The following is a 22,379-nucleotide window of genomic DNA, read 5'->3' as shown; positions in this document are numbered from 1 at the left end:
CGATCGCATGGCGGGCTGGAGGGTGGGGGAGTGCATGCCCATACACGTGCACACACGCTATTTCTGGCACACTTCTGGGTCAGAGGAGCACTGGAAATAGCTTGTACACATGTGCACGGGCCTCCTCCGACCCGGATGTGCATCAGTAATAATGCTTGTGCATGCGCACTAGCTATTTCTGGTGCTCCTCTGACCCAGAAGTGGGCAGGCACAGCACTGGTAAGAGCGGGTGGCGGCAGCAGGGGTCGCCGTGGGCCAGATAAATGTATCCCTCGGGCCTTATCCTGCCCACTGGCCTTAGTTTGGGGAGCCCTGATCTATACTGTGGTCTCCCTCTTCTGTGGGAAGTGCAGGAGGAGAGGGTGGGCTCCACCATCCCTCCTCTTCAAACCAGTCCCTGACAGCAGGATTCCCTGGGGCGGCACATGATGAGAAACTAGATTCTGGATCTCTTACTTGCTTCAGCAGGGATCTTCTTGCTCCAGCTGCACATCACCCACCCAGCTGGGGTGGCAGCAGTAATGGCCATGGAGGTTGTATAGAGATGGCAGTGGAGGTTAGCAATCCACCCTGGAGTGGCCTCTCCCTTCCCAATCACTGCTGCTTTGAAGAGCTGGCAAAGATAATCTATCAGCTGTATGGCACAGTGGTTAGTGTGTTGGGCTAGGATCTGGGAGACCAAGGTTCAAATCCCCATTTGGCCCTGAAGCTCAATGGGTGACCTTGGGCCAGCCCCTGCCTCTCAGCCTAACCTGCCTCACAGGGTTTTTGTGAGGGTAAAATGAGCTCCTTGGATAAAAGAGGGGGATCTGAATGTTAAACAAATAAACAACAACAAAACAACAATATCTCCAATCTCACATCAAAATAAATAAATGCAATCTCATGCTATCACAATTTACTCCAAACGGAGGCTATGGCTGCCCAGTGAAGCTCAGACACTGAAGTTTACACAGCAAAACTTTCTCTCTCCCTTTTCAGAACGATGCCTCCTGCGGGAAGTGTAAATATAGGAAAAAATGACAACATGTGCATTAATGCTCGTTAGAATGTCATCATTATATTCTGCAAAGTGTCTGCTGAGGGGGTCCCTAAAGGGCACTTAGAAGCCAGCAGCTGCTCGACATTTGTTCCAGCTCACATCTCGAAGAAAATGACATTGAGATAAATAGAGGAAAGGAGTGTCTTGTGCGCAAGTGTGGAAGGGGAAGGGAGGGCCTTGATTCTGAGGCTGTCCAAGAGGGAGAAAGGATGAAGCCTTCTCCATCTCATAATACATAGGAAGTTTACCTCCGCATTATAATGTATTCTGCTTCCAAAGATCAGGTTTTTGGTTAATTTTAACATATGGAGCAAGAATGCCAGACAAGAAAACATCAGGTTTAGGGGACAATTGCAATTTTAAAAGGTCCCTTATATTCCTCAGGAGGAGTCCTGCTGGATCAGGCCCATCTAGTCCAGCATCCTGTTCTTACAGTGGCCAACCAGATGTCTTGATTAAAAGCCTGTAAGCAGGACTTGCGTGCAACAGCACTGCCTCCACCTGAGATTTCCGGCAACTGGTGTTCAGAGGCATACTGCCTTCAACAAATAAAGACAGAACATAGTCATCATGGCTGGTAGCAGTGCTAGCCTTCTCCTCGATGAATTTGTGTCATCCGCTTTTACAGATGTCCAAGTCTGTGGCTATCATGGCATCCTGTGGCTGTGAATTCAAGTCTAACAATAAGAAGGATTGGATCTGTGCATGCAATGGCACAAGGAAGCAAAGCCCACCTCTTCCACTCACTTGGAGCAGAAATGTTTTGCAGGTGGGGAAGCTCTGTTTGACTTTTGGGGTGTCTGTACACAGAGGACCCTGCCCAGTCAGAGCAAAGGAACACCACTTACAAACTCATTTCAATAATAATTGCCAGGACTTCCAGGGTTATTGGAATGCGACTTTTAAAAAAATAAAACCAAATCGCTTCTCTTGCAAGCTTTGCAGCAAACCTCGAAAACATTTTTTTTCAAGGCTTGATCTAACTTGATGTTTGTAAAGCTCCTTGGGGATGGAGAGAGAGAGAGCGCGCAGAGAGAGAGAGATCCCCATGCTCAGGAGTTGCCATCTCTGATTGCATCTCAGCCTCAGCCTATATCACAAGCGATGTGCATTTGTGTGACTGACTTCCAGCTCCCTGGCTCTTGATTGTGTTTGTCACAAAGGCCTTGGTATGAATACACAAAGCTGACTCCAGGGCACTTACAGAAGGCAGGAAGGAAGGCAGCTGAGGATTCCAGCTGACCACATGGGAGCTCACTCAAACTAACAACGAATATAGGTTATTCTAAGTTGGACAACTGGTTCATCTAGCTCTGCATTGCCCACACTGACCGGTACTGACTCCCCAGAGTCTCATACAGGGAACATTCCTAACACTGCCTGGAGATGCTTTGAACTGGACATTCTGCCTGTGAAACAGGTGTTCTACCCCTGAGTTACTGCCCCTCTCTTGACCTGTATGGACTGTCTGAGATCTACCAAAAGCAAAGGGCATGAGTCTACTTCTCTAGAGGAGCTGACTGGGTTGTTCTCATCTGTCTTTGACTTCTGTGAGGCTGGGGAGATGGAGATCTTGTAGGGGAGTCATCCTCCGAGTCTAATGATGGTGGCAGGGTGGTATCTTCCAGGAGATCTTTACTGACAGTTGATCCATCAAGGAAGCACTCAAGAGTCTTATCCTAACCACGGTCCTCTGCCACACACAGCAGTGGTGGACTTTGGGCTCTCAAAAATTTCAGTGGTGCCCTGTGCAACGCTAAAATTTGGCATCCGTCCCTACACCTCTCGTGCTCCATTCTGCAGCGTTGTTTTGGTGCCCCCATCAGAACGGCACTCTGTTTGATCTCTGGTCACACCACCTAAAACCACCTCTGCACCCAGCAGAGTCCCAGTGTTGAAGGACTGAACACTCAGCAATGTCTATGTAGTCATTGTGTCCATTACATGATCCCTTATTGGTTGGGATTGCTCTATGAAAGAAACATTTGCCAAGTGAAGGGTAACTGCCGTGTAGGGTGGAGCTTCCCTGCTGCCCCCATGAAACATTTTGGGTCTCCCTGGAAGCACCACTTTCATCTCAAAAGACAGACAAACATTCAGCACAGTCTTATTAAAATCACTTTGATTCTTTCCCCCTCCCCTCTCTTCTGTGTGCATGAAAGTCAAAGTCTCATATCTTTATTTGCACTTTGACTTCCATCCCCTCTGGCCCTCTGGTGCATTCTCCCCGCACCCGCTTTCCTTTCCTTATCTGCCAGGGACTGTCTACCTTCCAGGGATGTTCCTCTTTCCTTGTGCCATTGGCTGTCAACCTGCTTAATCACTTGTTCGTCACTGAAGTCAAATATAGTTTATTAAAAATGTATTCTCCCTCAACCCAATTGCCCCTTGGCACTCTTCAGACCTTGATGTCTCTGTTCTTCCGCTAAGGAGCTTTAATGCTGCTTGTTAACCACCTGACGGATGCAGCCACTCACAGCCACCAAGGTTTCCAATTCACACGGATGGTCTCAGAGAGAGCATGCAAAGAGGGAGGGAGAGACCAATGGGTGGCTAGGGATTCATTGCAAGCTGGGTGGTGCTGCTGGAATCTTGAGCCATGCAGGGAGAAAATAATTGAAGTCATAGAAGTCATAGAATTGTAGAATTGGAAGGGACCACTCTTCACCATCTCTGCCTCTTGGCCTCCCTTGTGTCTCTGATTCTGGACTCCTCCCTGCCACAGACTCTCCCAGCTGACAAAGCCCTGTTATCCTTCAGCTTCTGACACTTTCTCTTCCTGGTCTTCTCCCTGTGATGACTCAGCATTGTCCCACCATCAATCCCCAGTTTCTTTGCCTTCTTCCCTTGGTAGTTCCCTAACTGGTTCCTCCCACCTTTCCTCTGTGTCCAACCAGTTCATGACATCAGGGCTTCCCCTTCCTCTCTTTGCCCCTTCAGCCCCTCCACACACAAAATGTGCTCCATATTGCCCCCAAACCATTTGGAGAAGATTTTGAAGGTTGTACAGGAGTCGGGGTGGGGGAAAGTCATAGGACACCAGAAGCTGCCTTATACAGAGTCAGACCCTTGGTCTATCTAGCTCAGTATTGTACACACTGACTGGCAGTAGCTCTCTGGGGTTTAAGGCAGGGAATCTCCCCCAGCCCTACATGGAGTTGTTGGGAATTGAACCAGGAGACTTTTGCATTGAAAGTAAGTGATCTATGACTGAGCTACTGTTCTTCTCCATTGTACATGTCCCACTTAGTCAACAGAAGCCTTGGATACAACTTTCAGCTGGAAGGACTAGAGTAATCACATGCAGTTTGTAGTAGTGGAGCTGGCAACCCCTTTCCTAAATGCCATCACAAGGGTAAACCCACCACTCTTCAAAACAGGTAAGACTGCAAAATAAGAAAGGGATCTAGCAGTTTAGAGACACAATTCTATCCGCCATCAGAGAGCCAGTGTTGTGTAATGGTTAGAGCACTGGACAATGACCCGGGAGACCAAGGTTCAAATCCCCACTCAGCCATAAAGCTCAGTGGGTGACCTTGGGTCAGTCACTGTCTCTCAGCCTAAACCATGGTTAGGCAAACCCAGGCACCAGATCTGACCCAATCGCCTTCTAAATCCGCCCCACGGACGGTCCGGGAATCAGCATGTTTTTACATGAGTTGAATGTGTCCTTTTATTTAAAATTCATCTCTGGGTTATTTGTGGGGCATAGGAATTCATTCACTCCCCCCCCCCCAAAAAAATATAGTCTGCCCCTCCCCAAAGTCTGAGGGACAGTGGACTGCTGAAAAAGTTTGCTGACCCCTGTCCTAAACTGTGCCACAGAGTTGTTGTAAGGATAAAATGGGGAGGAGGAGGAGAACCATGTAGGCCACCTTGAACTCCTTGGAAGACAAAGTGATAAAATAAAATAATAAAATAAATAAAATAAAATAATAAAACAAAAAACAAAACAAAACCCTGCTACATCCCAACTGCCTAGAATCTACTTGCCTGGAACCACACTGTTTCCCACAGCATCTGGTATACAACAGGAGTGGAGGATCTATTGCTGTCTAGATATTGGTCATTGCTGGCACTGTTGGGAGTTGGAGTCCAGCAGCATCTGCAGGGTCACAGGTTCCTCAATCCAGACCAGTGCACAGTCCCAATCCGGACACGACGGCAATCACCAGCTGGTGTTCAGAAGCCTACTTCCTCTGATCCTGGAGGTACATCTGAGCAGCCATACTAAGCTTTTTTAAGAAGAAAAGGACAGAGCTGCATGAACCGTCCGAAAATAAAAAGGGGAAAGCAAAACTGGAGAGCTTGTAGCTTGTCTCTGGCTGAAAAATTCCTGCTGAAGCAACTGCTCGGAGTAATCTATCACTGACCACGGACAAATGTGCAAAAGGGAGGGAAAGGAGAAGAGAAGAATGAGGACAAACAGGTGCAAGAGGAGGTGTTGCCAGGCTGGGGATCGAATGATATATGGACTGGGAAGTTGTGTGCCTAATATGCATCTCCATGGGCATGACTGGTGAGTGAACCTCTTATTGAAGGCTGGCTCACTGGAGAACTGCCCAGTCTTCTCCACCATCCACCTCAGTCTAGTGCAGCCCTGTTCACTTCCAAATGGCTTCCTCTTGCCCTTCCAACTCTTTTCATCCAATGGGGAGCTAAGTCTAGAGGACCAGGTGGATGTTGAGGACTGGCTGCCAGAGCTGCCCTTGAGATGGATGGAGGGGGAGATGAGATCCTCCCACACTGTCATAGACAGAAGGGATAAATTTGCCACAGCTTTGGAAGTGTGTGCATGTGGGGAGATAATGTGACCCCTCAACCTTTTATGGAGACCGCAACCCATGAGATGTACTGGGAAACTCAGAAAGCACACTGTGGGCTTCCATTTCAGGGAGACAAAGCTGCATCTCCCATCCAGAGTTGTCCGCACAGAGCATCCTCTGTGCAAGAAGGACCAACTGCTTCAGCATCTGCAATGAGGGAAGCAGAGCAGAAGGGCTCTTATGGAGCTGAGGGAGGGGCTTGGAGGGAGGGGCTCCAACTGGAAGGGCAGGTGGCCTGTGCAGTTGGCCTGCCAAGGGAGGCAGTGGAGGCCACACGGTGGGGAGTTTCCAAACAACAGTTTGGATAAGCATCTGTCAGGGGCTGGCTCCACTTTAGTCATTTTGCCTCCAAGACTGCGTGCGAGAGAGAGAGGCGGGAAGGGAGGGGAATTAACAGACTATAGTTAATTGTAGTGCTGCTGTTCACACATGTTGAAGGACTTGGAGTAGAGCAAAAGACAGGAAACTGTGTGTTTTTGTGTGTGTCCATCTCTCTCTGTGTGTGAAGGAGACAATACAGGAATTGTGAGAAGGTAGACTAAGGGGTCCCTGGGGGAAAAGGAGGCGTTCTGGATCTAACAGTATCCTGAAGGAGTTGTGATGACAGCAGCTGCCACCACCACTACTCACAAGAGATTACGAGTCTGGCTAATGTTTGCGCTCTCTCTCTCTCTCTCTCTCTCTCCCTCCCCCGTGAGCCCCCCCCTACATACACATCTCTTCTTCGTCTTCTAATTAGAGAGCATTTGGTATGGTTGCGTTCTGAGTAATTCCTCTTGAGAAACAACCAGCTTCAAATTAAAGAACAAAAAAATAAAAATAAAAGTAAAGTACCACGAGGGAATCAGCACAAGAGCAGGAATGATGCAGCTGCCACAAGTCCAGGACGCAACAGGCCACCGCTCTGAACCGCTGCCAACTTCCAAACTGGCTATCAATTTCTCATCTGTCATTGAGACAAGCTACGAGCACGAAAGTGCGGACTGTGTTGATTACAGAAATGCGCCGTTCCAATATGTGCTGGTGCCTGCAAACCCCCTGAACGTTTCCAGAGGAAATAAATTTGCAGCAAAAGGGGCGAGGGGTTAGAATCGCTATATGCTGAAACATCACGCCCAACACAGAATGATTTATCACAACTAAATGCAGGTGGTAATGTTTCCTTATAGATGTCTATGTCATCTCATGAGATGGGACAGAGGGACAGAGGAAATTCAGCCTGATTTGGGGGGCCTTCAAGTTGTTATGGGGAAAGTGCAGCAATCGCTACTAACACAGAAATAAGTTTGGTGTCTGTGAACAGCCCAGGGAGAACGGCTAGCATAGGCTGATCAGCAAACAAAGTCACTTTTGTTTGCATGGACAATGAGAGGCAGTGCCAGGTAGAGAGACCTAGACAGCCACATTCAGCCTCCACACCTGAGGTTCTCTAACAACAACAACAACAACTTATTTATACCCCCCCCTTCATCTGGCTGGGTTTCCCCACCCACTCTGGGCGGCTTCCAGCAGAATATTAAAATACAATGATTCATCAAATATTAAAAACATCCCTAAGCAGGGCTGCCTTCAGATGTCTTCTAAAAGTCAAATAGTTGTTTATTTCCTTGACACCTGATGGGAGGGCATTCCACAGGGTGGGCGCCACTACCGAGAAGGCCCTCTGCCTGGTTCCCTGCAACCTCACTTCTTGCAGATAGGGAACCGCCAGAAGGCCCTCGGAGCTGGACCTCAGTGTCTGGGCTGAATGATGGGGGTGGAGATGCTCCTTCAGGTATACTGGGCCAAGGCTGTTTAGGGCTTTAAAGGTCAGCACCAACACTTTGAATTGTACTCAGAAACGTACTGGGAGCCAAAGTAGGTCTTTCAGGACCTGTTGGTCTTGGCAGCCACTCCCAGTCACCAGTCTAGCTGCCGCATTCTGGATTAGTTGTAGTTTCTGGGTCACCTTCAAAGGTAGTCCCACGTTAAGCACATAGCAGCAGTCCAAGCAGAGGATAACCAGAATATGCACCACTCTGGCAAGACTGTCTGCGGGCAGGTGGGGTCTCAGCCTGCGTACCAGATGGAGCTGGTAGACAGCTGCCCTGGACACAGAATTGATCTGCACCTCCATGGACAGCTGTGAGTCCAAAATGACTCCCCATGGAGTAAAGGATTAAACTCTCCCTCCCCACTTATTGAGTGATTTAAATTTATATCCCACCTTTTTTCCCCAAGGAGCTTAAGGTAGCATATATAGTTCTCTCCCTCCTCATTTAATCCCCACAACAAACCTGTGAGATACATAAGGCCTGGCCCCAATGCTTCTCTCACAACCATGTCCACTTTGGACTTCAGTCTCTACACATCAAGCCTACGGCCACTTTGTGTGTGTGGAGACCCAATTGGTTTTGTACAGATTAAAGGCCATGGGGGGGGGGTCCCCGATCCACCTTGACATATTTGAGACCTTTCTGGGGCCTCCACATTTCTTTTGAGGATTTCCTGTACTCACAAAACACGAGAGCATATGAGGACACCTTGCATAAGGAAGTGAAGAAGAGGTATACTTTCCCTCTAGGTGTAAAGTTGCCCCCCCCCCGCCGCTTCCAACACAGCTCAGTACTGAGACACAGGGACATACACTGCATACCTCTGAATATACAAGGGGCACATGACGCATCTTTACAGGAGCACCCTGAATAAATGTTCAAAGGCAGGGAGGATCAGATCTTAATCCTGCCTTACACAAAACTTCCCCAGGTATGTTGATTTTAGCCTAATCCTTTAATATTTAAAAGCATTTCCATTCTTGTTTGAAGAGACTTCCTGGCCTCAGGAGAGGGAGAAAGAAATAGAGAATGGCAGGTGTCAGGTAGCGAGTGTTCTTTGCATCTCAGACCCATGTATTATTATTATTATTATTATTATTATTATTATTATTATTATTAGACAGCTTTCTAGCAAGGGATGATCCTCTGAAGACTTGTGAGTCATGACCTCTATTGTTGCTATTGTTGTTTGTTTGTTTGCTGCTTTCTTCAATTTCAAATCCAGCAGATTGTAACAGGAACTTCAAACTGAGCAGGAAACACATAAATTGAGCACGTTCTTCTGCTCCATTTGGGAGTATTAGACAAATGTGTCAGATATTTGTGTTCTGTCCTCTTTCTGCTGGTTCCAACACAGTTACAGAAACTAAGGCTTCCATTAATTTTCTAAACTATGGTGTCTTTCCTTCTAAAGAAGAAAACGGTGGAATACTGCAAATGTGAGCACACGTTGGGCAGAAAATATGGGAAAGTTTGAGGGATACAGAAGTAAGCTATGGAAACTCTGGCAAATGCCTCGGGTCCACCTCTGCTAGCCCTGGGTCTTAATTCTTGATCCCTCTGTCCCTCCCTGATGATGAGCAATGCAAGTTCTCCCTCCCTCAGTGCCAGCTCTGCTCCGCAAACAGTCTGGCAGCCTCACACCTCATTACTTGGCAACAGGTGCAAAGCAATAAATCAAGCAGAGAAAATGCCACTCAGTGGGGACTCCTTGCCTCTGGAGACTCAATATTTTTCTTGATTCCCACATCTGGCCATCAAGAGGAGGCAGGAGGCAGTGTTGCTGTCCGTGGTCCTGATCGAGACTGTCTTGCTACATACTGGGATGAGGAGGCCATCAGCGAGGAGACCCAGGTGAAAATAGCATGCTTTGAGGTAGAGCTGTGAAATGTACCACAGAGATATTGCTTGTAAAAAAGAAAAGAAAATGTTTATAACTGCAAAGAGAGCCTCCTGGTTATGTTCTCCTTTGGCTGCTGGCCTGGTGCTTTCCTTGCAGGGAAATGCATTGTGAGGAGACACCCGGGACCTTTCTGTTTCAGGAGCACCGGCATGGTGGGCTGTGGTTTTCATATAAAACTTGCAGATTTCGCAGTTCATTTTTCAAATCTGTACAAATCTATGGTGTGACCGCAATTGGAACACTAAGTACAATTCTGGCCGCCTCGTTGCAAAAAGTATATTCTAAAGGTGGGAAAGGTTCAGAAAAGGGCAACCAAAATTATCAAGGGGATGCAGCAACTCACCTATGAAGGAAGGTTACAGAGTTTTGGACTTTTTAGTTTAGCAAAAAGTTGAGTAAGAGGTGACATAATAGAAGTACTGTATTTTTTGCTCCTAAAAAGTAAGGGGAAATGTGTGTGCTTCTTATGGAGTGAATGCAGGCTGCACAGCTATCCCAGAAGCCAGAACAGCAAGAGGAATTGTGGCTTTCACTGCACAGCAATCCCTCTTGCTGTTCTGGCTTCTGAGATTCAGAATATTTTTTTTCTTGTTTTCCTCCTCCAAAAACTAGGTGCGTCTTGTGGTCTGGTGCGTCTTATAGAGTGAAAAATACGGTATATAATATAATGCACAGCATGGGGAAAGTGGGTAGAAAAATGCTTCTTCTTCTTTTTACCTCTCTCATAACACAGAAACTCATGGACATCCTATGAAGATCAATGTTGTAAGATTCAGGACAAATAAAAGGAAGCGCTTTTTCACACGACACATAGTTAAACTCTGGAGCTTGCTCCCATAGGAGGGAGTGATGGCCACCAACGCCGATGGCTTTAAAAGGCCATCATGGCTATGCTCTGCCTCCATGGTTGCTTCTGAGTAGTAGTTGCAGGGCACCCCAGGAAGGAAGAGTGCTCTTGTGCTCAAATCCTGTTTGTAGGTTTCCCACTGGCATCTGGGTGGCCACTGCGAGAACAAGATGCTGAACTAGATGGGCCATTGGCCTGATCCAGAAGGCTACTCTTATAGTCTTATGTTCATGGGTAGAGAGGAGCCTTCAAATCAAATATTGAACAATCCAGTGCAGTAAATCATAGAACTGTAAAGTTGGAAGGGACACCGGAGGTCATCTGGTCCAACCCCCTGCAATGCAGCAATATGCTAATAATAATAATAAATTTTATTTATAGCCCACCCTCCCTGGCCAGAGCCAGGCTCATGGCAGCTAACACCAGTAAAACCATAATAGGAAAAAAAAACCCCGATTTAAAATACAGGTTAAAATGCAATTTAAAATGCAGCCTCATTTTAAAAGTAGCCCATAGATCACATAAAGGAAGGGAAACATAAGGGTCAGACTGAGTCCAAACCAAAGGCCAGGCAGAACAGCTCTGTCTTGCAGGCCCTGCAGAAAGAAATCAGATCCCGCAGGGCCCTGGTCTCATGAGACAGAGTGTTCTACCAGGCTGGAGCCAGTGTTGAAAAGGCCCTGGCCCTGGTTGAGGCTAATCTGAATTCCTTAGGGCCCGGGACCTCTAGAGTGTTGCTATTTATGAACCTTAAGGTCCTCTGCAGGGCATACCAGGAGAGGCGGTCCCATAGGTATGTGGGTCTTAGGCTGCATAGGGCTTTAAAGGTCAAAACCAGCACCTTAAACCTGACCCTGTACTCTCTTGTTCTGCAGGCTCCAGGGGAGTCTGGTCCAGTAGTTAAATGTGGCACTGCCCCACCAATCTCAATCTGTCCTCAGCGCGCGCGCACACACACACACACACACACACACACCATGCCTATCTCCTTACTTACAACCAGTCCAGGTGGCAGCACAAGCTGCCAGCATCCTCTTCCTTAACTTCAGCGTTGCGTTAGGCAGGAGAAGGCCATTGACTCTGGTTCCACCTGTAGCTCACAGGGCTGCAGTGATGGGAAACTAACACTCTAAAGTGCCATGTAGGCTAAAATAATTTATAAACCTGCCTTTCATTTTGCCCTTTTCCAAAGGTCAGAGTGGTTTATTAATACCAGTATCGTGAATTAATATTGGTGGAAGATGTGGCTTGATATGGCGGAGGAACAGGTACCATCTCACTTCAGTTTTAATTCTATATTATTATTTGCTTCCGATGGAGATAGATACAAGACTGGAACTGGATCATAGCAACTGAGTGCCTCATTGCTAATTTTATTAACCTGACCTGGCAATGTTCACAGTTCCCTTCTCAATGACCTTTGCTTCTGTGAAGGTCTGTTTCTCCTGGCTGTAAGTCTAGGTGATCTCTGGAGTTGCTTCAAACTGCTTCGTCTGAGCAACAAAACTAGGAAGGCTTTAAAATACTGGAAGGTGGCATTTTCCTTTGTGAATAGATCAACTTTTCTCCCCCTCCACCAGTCTTCTCCTGCCTCCTCCTCCTCCTCCCCACCAGCGTTCAGATGTGGATACCCTCTCTCAAAATGCAATAAATCTTTCACTTTCAAATCTTAGATTCATTAAAAGTAGCCCAGGAGGAAGGAATAATAAGGTGCCACTTTACAGCCCAAATAAAACACAGAAAGAGGCAGTCCATAATATGAATTTCAGGCTTTGGCTGAAGATAATTCATGCATCATTTTCAGATAAGAAACAAAAATGGAGCTGCGTCAGCACATTGGCTGAAAAATAACTTTTTGTATTATGTTATGCCTTTCGGTAATGGGCCCAGGTTACCATATATCACCGGTAGCTCCAGCTTTCTCCTTCCCCATCCCCCTTGGCTACTGTCACAGTAATATCCTCCATGAACGGCGTCACCTGTAAACTGAGCAAAAGGGGAAGAGCTTTGGGAAAGGACAGGGGTTCAGCAAAGGAAGCGAAGCTAAAAGCAGCAATTTCTCTGAGCTTCATGTAAAGGTCAACATTCATTAGCAATAAATAAAAAGGGAGGGTGGCTGGCTCCCATAGCTGCAGTGGGATCTTCAAATTCTATTCTATTCTGTTCTATTTCCCTATCCCAGCCCTTTTCAAAAATTTCCTTTTTCCACAATAGCACTCTCATGATGGAACCCCGTCCCGAAATATGGCAAGAATCTTTTGACACCAGTTAAAACCGTTGTTATTGTCCCAGGCTTTTAGGGGAGATATTTTCTTGGAGGTACTTCCTGCTGTGCTGTTGTTGGAGGAAAACGTTGCTTTTTGCTGCTGGGTTTTGCGTGTGCTGGGGGCTCGAGTTCTAACAACCGGTGTGGGTTGTTTTGTATCATGTTTTACCGGGAATGGTTTATTACAGCATTTTAAACAGCCCCCCCCCCCTGCTCAGGAATTACAGCAGTGATGATGAAGGGTGGGATATAAAATTAATTAATAAATACAATAACTATAATGGGTTGTATCCAATGCTTGTCCTACTCAGAGTAGACCCATTTAAGTTCATGGACATGACTAACGTATGTTCATGAATTTCAGTGAGTCTAACTCTGAGGAGAACTTGGTTGGAATACAACCCAATAGAAACACTTGTAGAAATACCCCTCCCTATTTCATTCTACCTGTGTTTTACAGTGCACAGGATGGGGGTCTTCTCATTGTCCCATTTCTGGGCAAATTATGCTGTGCAGTGAGGTGGAACAGGACCCTCTCTGTGTTGGCACCCCATCTATGGAATGCCCCCCCCCGACCTCTTTGCTCAGACCTTAATGCAATGTGATGAAACTAACTGATGGATTGTCTGCAGTTTTATTTGAGGTGTTAATTTTTATTTGAAACCTTTACTGCAATGGTTGCGTGTGTGCTCTGCTGTGTAAATTTTATGCTGTAATCTGCCATGGAACTGTGAATTGATGAAGGTTGGGCTTGATACTGAAGCAATATATCAAAAATATTCACTCGGTTAGCCAAAAAAATATATATATTAAAAAAAATTAATGCATTCAAACATCAGCCATACGGTATGTTCCCTTGAGGGACCACTTTTTAAAAAATCAAACAATCTGGCTTTTTCCTTTTTTTGCCATCCGTGTCACCTGCTAGCTTTATCTGGGAATAAATTTAATTTTGTCAAGTGCTGGAGAGCAAAGGTAGCAGAACTGATCCCACCCCAAGCGCTCATCTGTCATAAGGAGCGACTTCCTTACTAATAAAGTGACCTTGTGTAAATAGCTCAACTTGGCAGAGTTGCCGCATCTCTGGTGTAGAACACACGTTGATAGACGAAGACCACATGGGCTGGCAGTCCAAGATGAACTATCAGACACGCACACAGAGAGAGTTAGTTGCAACTTCGTCAAGTTCCTTTAGCTTTCGAAGGCAGAGGATGCCGGTGACTAAGGGGTCTTGGTGAACAATCAGTTCTGCCGCTTGTCGATAATGCAGCAGCCAGTTGCTCCTGCATATTCTGAGCAGGAAAAGAAATTGTCATGGCAGTCTCCTACCTCCTATCGAATTATGCCCCGTCCTCCATTAGAATGAAACCTGATCTCACTGTGCCACCTTCACATTCAAGGAGATCACTTGAATAACTTCATGGGCAGGGAGTGTATGCAGATTTATCCTGTTTGCACCTGGCTATAGAGCTGCGGTCAGTACCTTATTACATGCAAATCAATGCAAACCATAACACAAATTAGCAAGTATATTTGGAAACCAAGAGGGCTGAGAAATAAGATACAAAAAGTTGTCTAGGTTATCCTCAGCCAATTCAACAGAGGACGTGGTACATTTCTAAGTTTTCCTAGGAAAATGAAGTGTAAAGGGATTAGGGTATAGCTGTGTCAGTTGTGCTCTTTCTGCTAGGACTGTGGTTTCTTTCCTTATGGAATATTTGAACTCAAGGGAGGCCCTTGTCCAAATAAAGCCCTTTTACCACCCCTGCTCCCAAGGACCGCCTCTCCTGGTATGCCCCAAGGAGGACTTTATTGTCTACATATAACAACACCCTGCAGATCCCGAGCCCCAGGGAGATTAGATTGGCCTCAACCAGAGCCAGGGCCTTTTTGGTCGTGGCCCCGGGCTGGTGGAATGCTCTCTCACAAGAGACCAGGGCCTGCAAGATTTGACATCTTTTCACAGGGCCTGTAGGACAGAACTGTTCCACCAGGCCTTTGGCCAGGGTTCAGTCTGACTCATTTTCTCTTTGTATAAACAAGTACGAAGGAGTTTTCCCAGCCCGCTCACAGGTCTTTATAATATCAGTGGAAATAGTTGGTCCTGACAAGTATTAACCTCTTTCAATTTGTCATTTGTCAGGATGGCCATTTGTCCCGTCTAATATTAATATTAATTTATTTGAATTAATTTAGGGGTGCATTTTAATCGATTGTTTTTTTTGTTTTTATGTATATTGTGCTTTATATGATGTTAGCTGCTCTGTGCCCAGCTCTGGTAGGATACAAATAAAAAGAAATGCAAATGCTGTTGGTAGGTACCTTTGCTATGCTTGGACACATTAAGTGAGCTCTGCCACAATATCTGTAGTAAACAAACAAACCCCTCTGTTGCAGAGTTCAGAGTTGGACATCAGAATTGGACATTTGCTGATTATACAAAGCTTCACAGCTTGCTCTCCGCCAGGTAAAGTCTGGCATCGTGATTTATTTAAGGACTTTCAGAGACTTCAGTTTGTTAGTTTTGATGTTTTGAATTATTCCAAAAAGTTTTTCACATTGTTATTGTTCCTGGCCATTGTGTTGCATTTGATATTGCTGACAATATCCGTAGTAGCAACAGTGATACTGGGTCTATGCGCCCATTACCAGCTTAAAACGCATGTTCTTTTTCTCAGTTTGGATCGAAACTGGCATCAGCCTGCAGTATTTCATAAGAAATGACAGGGTAGATATGAATTGTGGCTAATACTGTGAGTGCACCTCTTCCCAAACCAACTGTGTGAGTGGCAGGACTGTGACCTAATTTAGTGGATTAATTTAGTCGGCTACATTTTCACAAATTTGCTTAGGGATGGAAACAATATGGGTTTAAAAAAACATTTAAGTTTTAAATTTCATTTTCAGGTGTAATGATCAAAGGGGAAAAAAATCAGCACCTGAACAGAACCATGCCATAAGGTCCTAAAAACGGGGGCAATTCTTTCACACTCCAACTAAAGTAGCATAATTACCAAGTACAGAAGACAAAACCTCAAGACATATCATCCATGTCAAAAAAATAATAATGCACCATTCCAAAATTCCACCTGGGAAGAGTGTGGTTCATGAGCTGCTGATTCCTTATTTGCGTGTACAGTAAACTGGTGTCAGGTCGTGACAAATCCTGCTTCTCCAACTGCTCAAGCAATCAGATTTTGTGCATAGCTTTTCGGCCAGGGCTATCTGCCAAGTCTGTTCAATCCATCCCTCACAGTTAAACCTTTAGACACTTTCCAATAACACACAGTTTCCATTCTGGCTGCAGTTGATAAGAGGTGCACGAGCTCTCTAAGAACAGTAGCTCCAAAGCACTTTCTTTTCGATCATGCTACTGTGTATCCTAGCAGGCGCACTCTTAAAATGAGGAACTCCATGGGTGGGTGGTGCTTCTGAATCTCAGGAGCATACAGTTAGACACTCTGCTCACATATTCATCAGAGTAACCAGCAAAATGGATATATAAACAGCTAAAGGACAGAGGAGCAGAAGAAGGAGAAAGCCCAAACATGTTGCTTTGAGACTTTAACAACTCTGTGTCATTGTTTTGCAGCCCAATTAACTGTTTGGCCAATTACAAGCTTTTAAAATGGATTCATATAGCCAGTTAATTGACTGCACGTTGCAGCCCTACTAAACAGTTGTGTACTGTGCATAGGTACACAGCGAAGGAGCGTCCTAGTTAAGGGCTTCTCGGTTCTGAAGCATCACATGTACTCTCAGCTAATCCAGCAATCCATTATTTATATGTAGCCTAATTAAGGTTGTGAGTAGCTTGATCTTTGTTTACTTAAGTCTACTGCGGAAGATTGCCAAGATTAAATGAAATTATCTCCAGGCAGGCCAGCGAGCTGGAGCTGTGAGCTACTTTGAGGGGATGAGGGAGTCCTCTCTCTTACTTCTTCAGATGGCGGTCACGGCTGCAGCCTTCCTCCAGCCCACCACCACCACCCATGATGCTGCCAATTCAAGCTTATCTAATAAAGATCCAGATCAAGTAGACCAAATGAAAGGCACTGAAGTCTGAAAGCAACTAATCGAATTGGATTAGCTCTTTTCAGCGTCTAATTTTACCTTTCACTTGTAAAACCTCTGAATCCATTCTTGTTTAGATACTGAATTTGTTCATTTAATGAAACACAGAGACAGGGGAGAGAATATTTTTCTTCTTCAATATGCAGCAAAATAGAATTCAGGCGAATTAGAAATGTGACATTTGACAGGGAGATGTGGTGTGAGTCTCACCCACTCCTTTTTAGGACCAGCTTTGACAGAGAAAAGTGTTTTAGTTAGCATACATGCTCAGTCCTCAGAAACCATAGTGCCCAACATGTAGCTCAGAGGAGAGATGAGAGAGGAAGGAAGGATATTTCACGGCACATTAAAGAACCAACGGTGGTGCAGTGGTTAGAGTGTCAGACTAAGACCTGGGAGACCAGCCTTCAAATCCCCACTGGCCATGAAGCTCACTGGGTGTCCTGGGGCCAGTCACTGCCTTTCAGCCTAACCTACCTCACAGGGTTGTTGTGGAGACTAAATGAGGGGTGAACTAGGTACGCCACCTTGAGCTCATTGGAGAAAAAGGTTGCATATAAATGTAATAAATAAATAATACATAAACAGTCTATAGAGCAGCGTTACAACATTGCCGTAGTGGGTGCAAAAAGCACCACGATGCTCATATTGATTTCAAGGGTTTGTTTGTTTGTTTGTTTGTTTGTTTGTTTGAACAGAGGGTTGGGGTGAGCAGACATGACCTTCCAAGCCTCTTTCTCTGGCCATTGGGATGAAGAGACAAGCAGAAAAGTTAGCTCTTTGGTCAAGAAAACAGCATGCTGGGAAGCAATATCTACAAGCAGAACTGGCCCCTATGAAAGAGTTGCCAGGTCTGAAGGTCTTCGCCTCCTACCTCCCCCTAAGTCTCCTCCCCAGCCAGATGTTTTCCAAGCAGCCTCCAACAATGCGGGGAGCGGGAAGGAATCTGTGCCTGTTGTTCTGCTACATGCACAGCCCTCCTTGTCCTTGGAGACAGCGGGGCATGGGAGCTTAGCACAGCGGGAGCAGCAATCTTCATCAGCTTAGTCTGAACTGCTTTCTGCCCTTGGCTCCCCTTGCTCACGGGAGCCTGTTGCCTCCTCAAGATCCAACCGTTCCTCTCCTCCTACCCACTCTGACCTGTCCTTCCTCACTCTGACCTGACACTTGCTGTACAAAGGTAATATTTACAATCAGTGGTCCACCCACTTCTGCCTCTGGCCACGGCCACCCCTGGCACATGGCCCCTGGCATGTGGCCCTCTGGGTGAAAATGTTTCCTCCCTACCAGTTTAAAACCATGCTTGCTTGGCAATTAGATTTTGATCCCAACCTTTCCTCCAGGATGCTCAGAGGGCAGCATACATAACTCTTTCCCCATTTTATACTGACCTTGTGAGTTGGCTTAAATAAGACCCAGATTGCAGGTTAGCCCCCACCCCCAGCATATACAGTACTTAGCTAAATGGACCGATGCTCTGACTCAGTACGTATAAGGCAGCTTCCTATGCATTCCTGGAAATGACACAGACGATCTTTATCCTTGCAGTTTTAAAGTTAAGTTTCTCTCTGCCAAAACCTCTCCTCCTCAAGGAGGGGAGGAGTTGTGAGCGGGAGCCATTTCCCACATTGGCAGGGGGTGTTTTGCCCCCCTGCCCAGCTGCTGGGCTACCCCCCGCCAGGTGGCCAGCCTATCGGCTGGAGGCATGGGGGAGGGGTTTAGCCGCTCAAACGCAATCGTGGCATCGTTTCCCAGCCATTGTGTTGCTACTTCTCATCGGATCACCCACTCACCCTCCCTGAGTTCATTGCTTGGTTCTTGACATTACTATGGACCCGTGGTTGGTCGCCTTGGTTGGCCAAGGGGCCTGGTAGGAATTTTTATCCAACTGGCAAATTGGCACCGGCCACTTGGTTTTTCGCCTACCTCGTAGCAAATCGCCACAACTTTTGGGTATTGGCAGTTAGGCATTGGAATATGGTTGTGTGTTGGAGGGCAGGGTGTGGTCATCATCTACCCCTCCATTTTATGTGTATTCCAGTAAAGGAATCCAGCAGTCGTGGATCCTGTCCGACGCCCTTGCTGGTGGCTAGGGCCATGACATGACCCCCGGTGACATCAGGGGGAACTTTCAGTTGTATTTGCATCAACAGGCTCCTCCCACTGGTGGTTAACCCTTGATAGACTCACCCCTCCCTGAGGGGGTGGAGTCACTCTCTGTTGTTTTATCCAATGCCTAAGCCAAAACGTCTCACATGCCGTAATCAATAAAGTTGTGGCCTTTTTAGCCCATTAACCTAATATACCGTGTCCATATGTCTTTCTTATCCTCAAGTGGGTGGCGGGTCCTTGAATCACAAAGGTTTGCTGGGGTTGGATATGAATCACAGGTGCTGACTCCTTGGGTCCAGGGCAGTTTGAGACCCCCAAATATTTTTTGAGGGGGGAGGTCAGGTCCTCTCAATATGCAGAGAACATTGTGCAACATCATGTGTGTGATGTCAGGACATTGTGCTATGTCACACACACACACACGATCCTCTGGAGAAGCTGTTGCCTCTGATATGAATCAGCCCTCCAGCCCCTTTTTTGCCTTATAAATGTATTCCGCAGTGAACAACTTGGGACACCATCATCACTCGGCCTTCAAAGAACCCTCCCATCCGCTGTGTTCTAAGCACTCCACAAATTGGTCTGTTTGTGCCTGTTTAAAATATAAACATCGCTAGACTTAAACACACACACACATATGCACAAGAAACGAAAGATATATGTGGTGGCACATTTCATGAAAGCTCTAATGAATTCTGGAGAGAAGAATATGCTTTCCCATATGGGATGCTGAAAGAAAAGCAGATGTGAAGAAATTGGATTCCTCTGACTGTGTCTTCTTCTTCTTTCCCCCTTCTCTCTCCCTCACCCCGCCTTTTGGCAGATTATTCAAGGCAAAGACAAATATTTTATCAAAGAGTTATGGAAATAAACACGATTATAGCTCAAGGGCGCAAGTGGATTTCTGGAATATTTTTCCATGCACAGTTAATAGGGGAAGCTGGCAGGAGGAAGAGTGTCATAGTATACCCAACAAAGCTAATTTTATTGTGCCAAAGCTGCGTTGGGAACCAGAGCACCATGCTAAGCAACATTAGCCAGCAGACAGAAGGAGGGAGAGGTTCTAGAGGGGGAGGCGATAAAATGGTGAAACTTAAAAGCATGAAGCTAGAGAAGACCATTTGTTCCCCTTTGCTCAGTTCTGAGTACATCAAATCCTGGTAAGGGCTAATCAAACTTTCTCTGAGGTGTGCATGGCTAACGAAGCATTAATACATTGCTTCTCTGCTTGAATGCACTTGAGGTGCAGTCATTTAAAAACCTTTATTTAAATGTACTTGTTTAAAAAGCTTATATCCCACTCCTCCCCTACCCCACCCAGTGGATTCAGTGTGGTCCACAATGTTGTTTTTGGCATCTGTCTGTCTTGGGAGACGATGGAGTAGTGAGCCTTTGGGGGTGAAGTCAAACTGTTGGAAGGTTGCAGCGCTTGCTGTGGCTGTAGAGATTGATACGGGAGAGACAAGTTGCGTTGCAGTTGGGGCAGATGAAGGCGCCCGGTTACGCTGCTGCAGATGTACCATGGCATTTCTTCTCTCTGTGCTCCTCCCAGATGTCATTCCTCCTCTGAACTGACACAATGCTCCCAACCTTGCTTGCAAATTGGAATACAACTCCTATTCAATTCACACACTTCTCCTGCATTTTATGCAAAAGATACATATATATTGCATATTTTACTGGTGAATGTGCTGGGAAGCATTGAGAACGTTGCGTTTTACATCATATAAAGTGCTCCACAAAACACATTCAAAATGTGTATGCAAATGTGTGCACTGGAAGAAAACGGGATGGAACAGATCTAGAGCTGAATGCCATTGAGACTGAAAATGGACAGCATTAGCTGCTCAGATCCTGACGGATCTCAAGTGGGTTTCCCAAGTGGGTTCCACTACCCAAAGGGACATGGTCCTAGAAGCCATCCTAGAAGCCATCCACTTTACCACTCAGTGGTCAAGAATGGAGTATGTAGGAAAGAGCAGGAGGAAAATGATATTCCTTAAAGTATCCAGGTCCTGGGAATGATGAGAGATGGAGTCTAAAGAATATGGAAGGTACAAGGTTGGGGGAGGCTGCTTTAAACCATCTTGAAAACACTTCCTGGCAGGGAAGATGGGCCAGCAGACCACCTTTTATCTGTTTCATAAGATGCCCATTGTGCAACACAGAAAGACCTTGACCAAGAGAACTTGGCTTTTGCATTGTCATGGCATTTTTCATCATAATGGGTGTATTTAGTAGGAAGGGACAGGGAAAGCTTTTTGAACTCCACAAGACAAATTGTGAACCAAGTTAATAGGCGCCAGAGTCTTAAATCACTGGCTGGCCAGCCAGTAGGTTAGCAGCTTTCAAAACTTTCTGAACTGAAGGAAACATCTGGAGGTGGCACCATTTGTTCTGGACGTTGCTTCTATGAATGATGCACTAAGACAATTTTCTGCCTTATCATAAATTCTGCAAACTCATGAACTTTGCAATCTCTCAAGCTCGGCACTATCTGGGAACCACTTATCTTGTGCTGAAAGCAATATAAAAACAGATGGCAAAGACGGCGTCGAGTGATAAATCAATGGCACTCCTGCCACTTGGTCTGTGGACATGTCTGAGACTCCCAAGTTGAGACAAAAACACATTTGAGCTGGTAGAAGGGTAGAGGAGTAGGTGGCGTGGGTGGGAAAGGGGAGAGACAGGCTCCTTAGGGTGTGAAAACAATGAAGATTTTATTGGCCCAATGTGCTTTGAAGGAGATGGTGGGACCAAGGAAAGATCTAGAGACAGATGCCTGGCTAGGATAACCTACACCTGAGGTGCACTGGAGGATGATACATATTGCTGCCTGAGATGAAGGACCACCATAGTCTATGCATTGGTAACATTGAGGCTGGGTTACTGCAATGTGCTCAAGATAGGACTGCCCTTGGGCATGGTTTGGAAGCTCTGTCTGGTACAGAATGCTGCCGATGGGGCATAAGGCCAAGAACATGTGACACCGTTCGTAAAACCATCTGTACTGACTGCCCTCTTCTGCCAAGCCTGGTTCAAGGTTTATCCCATCAGCAAGTGCCAAATGGAAATTGATCTTTGCTCTGCTGCCATGCCAACCCCTCTTGCCTCTGGTGGTCAATAAAGATTTGGTTTGACTTTCACCCAACACCTGGTGTCCCAGGTCAGTTATTTTGCCACTCTCGCAGGGCCACAGAATGCGGCTGCCTGGGCAATTTCAATTTTTCTCAGTTCTTCATTTTTTCCCCATTCTTAAGTATAGTTCTCAATGTTTGTGGGTTGCTGTTTATTTAAGTACCCTGAAAATTCACCAGCGAATTTCTCCTAATATACAGATACTTTATACACCCCTCTGCCCTATGTACACATTTTTGCAGAGGCATTTTATCTCATGGAATGTGTTTTTTTCACTAATACATGTATTTATATGCACACTCTCCCCTAGCACACACAATTCTTTCTACCCATTACTTGTCAGGAGAAGTGTGTTGC

The 22,379-nt window shown here is 46.0% G+C and overlaps 1 long non-coding RNA gene across 1 annotated transcript; it reads left to right on the top strand.

Annotated features, from left to right (window-relative positions):
- The first annotated feature begins 5,087 nt into the window (after positions 1 to 5,087).
- On the top strand, positions 5,088 to 15,783 carry LOC309357502. Its single transcript, XR_014163151.1, has 3 exons — positions 5,088 to 5,561; positions 15,096 to 15,165; positions 15,606 to 15,783. It is a non-coding gene; the product is annotated as an uncharacterized lncRNA (long non-coding RNA).
- The last annotated feature ends 6,596 nt before the right edge of the window (positions 15,784 to 22,379 follow it).

Source organism: Podarcis melisellensis (genome assembly GCF_964234715.1).
Source record: "Podarcis melisellensis genome assembly, chromosome: 15".
NCBI classification, from domain to species: domain Eukaryota; kingdom Metazoa; phylum Chordata; class Lepidosauria; order Squamata; family Lacertidae; genus Podarcis; species Podarcis melisellensis.
The sequence above is the reverse complement of the archived record's forward strand: the minus strand, read 5'-3'. Positions and strand labels throughout refer to the sequence as shown.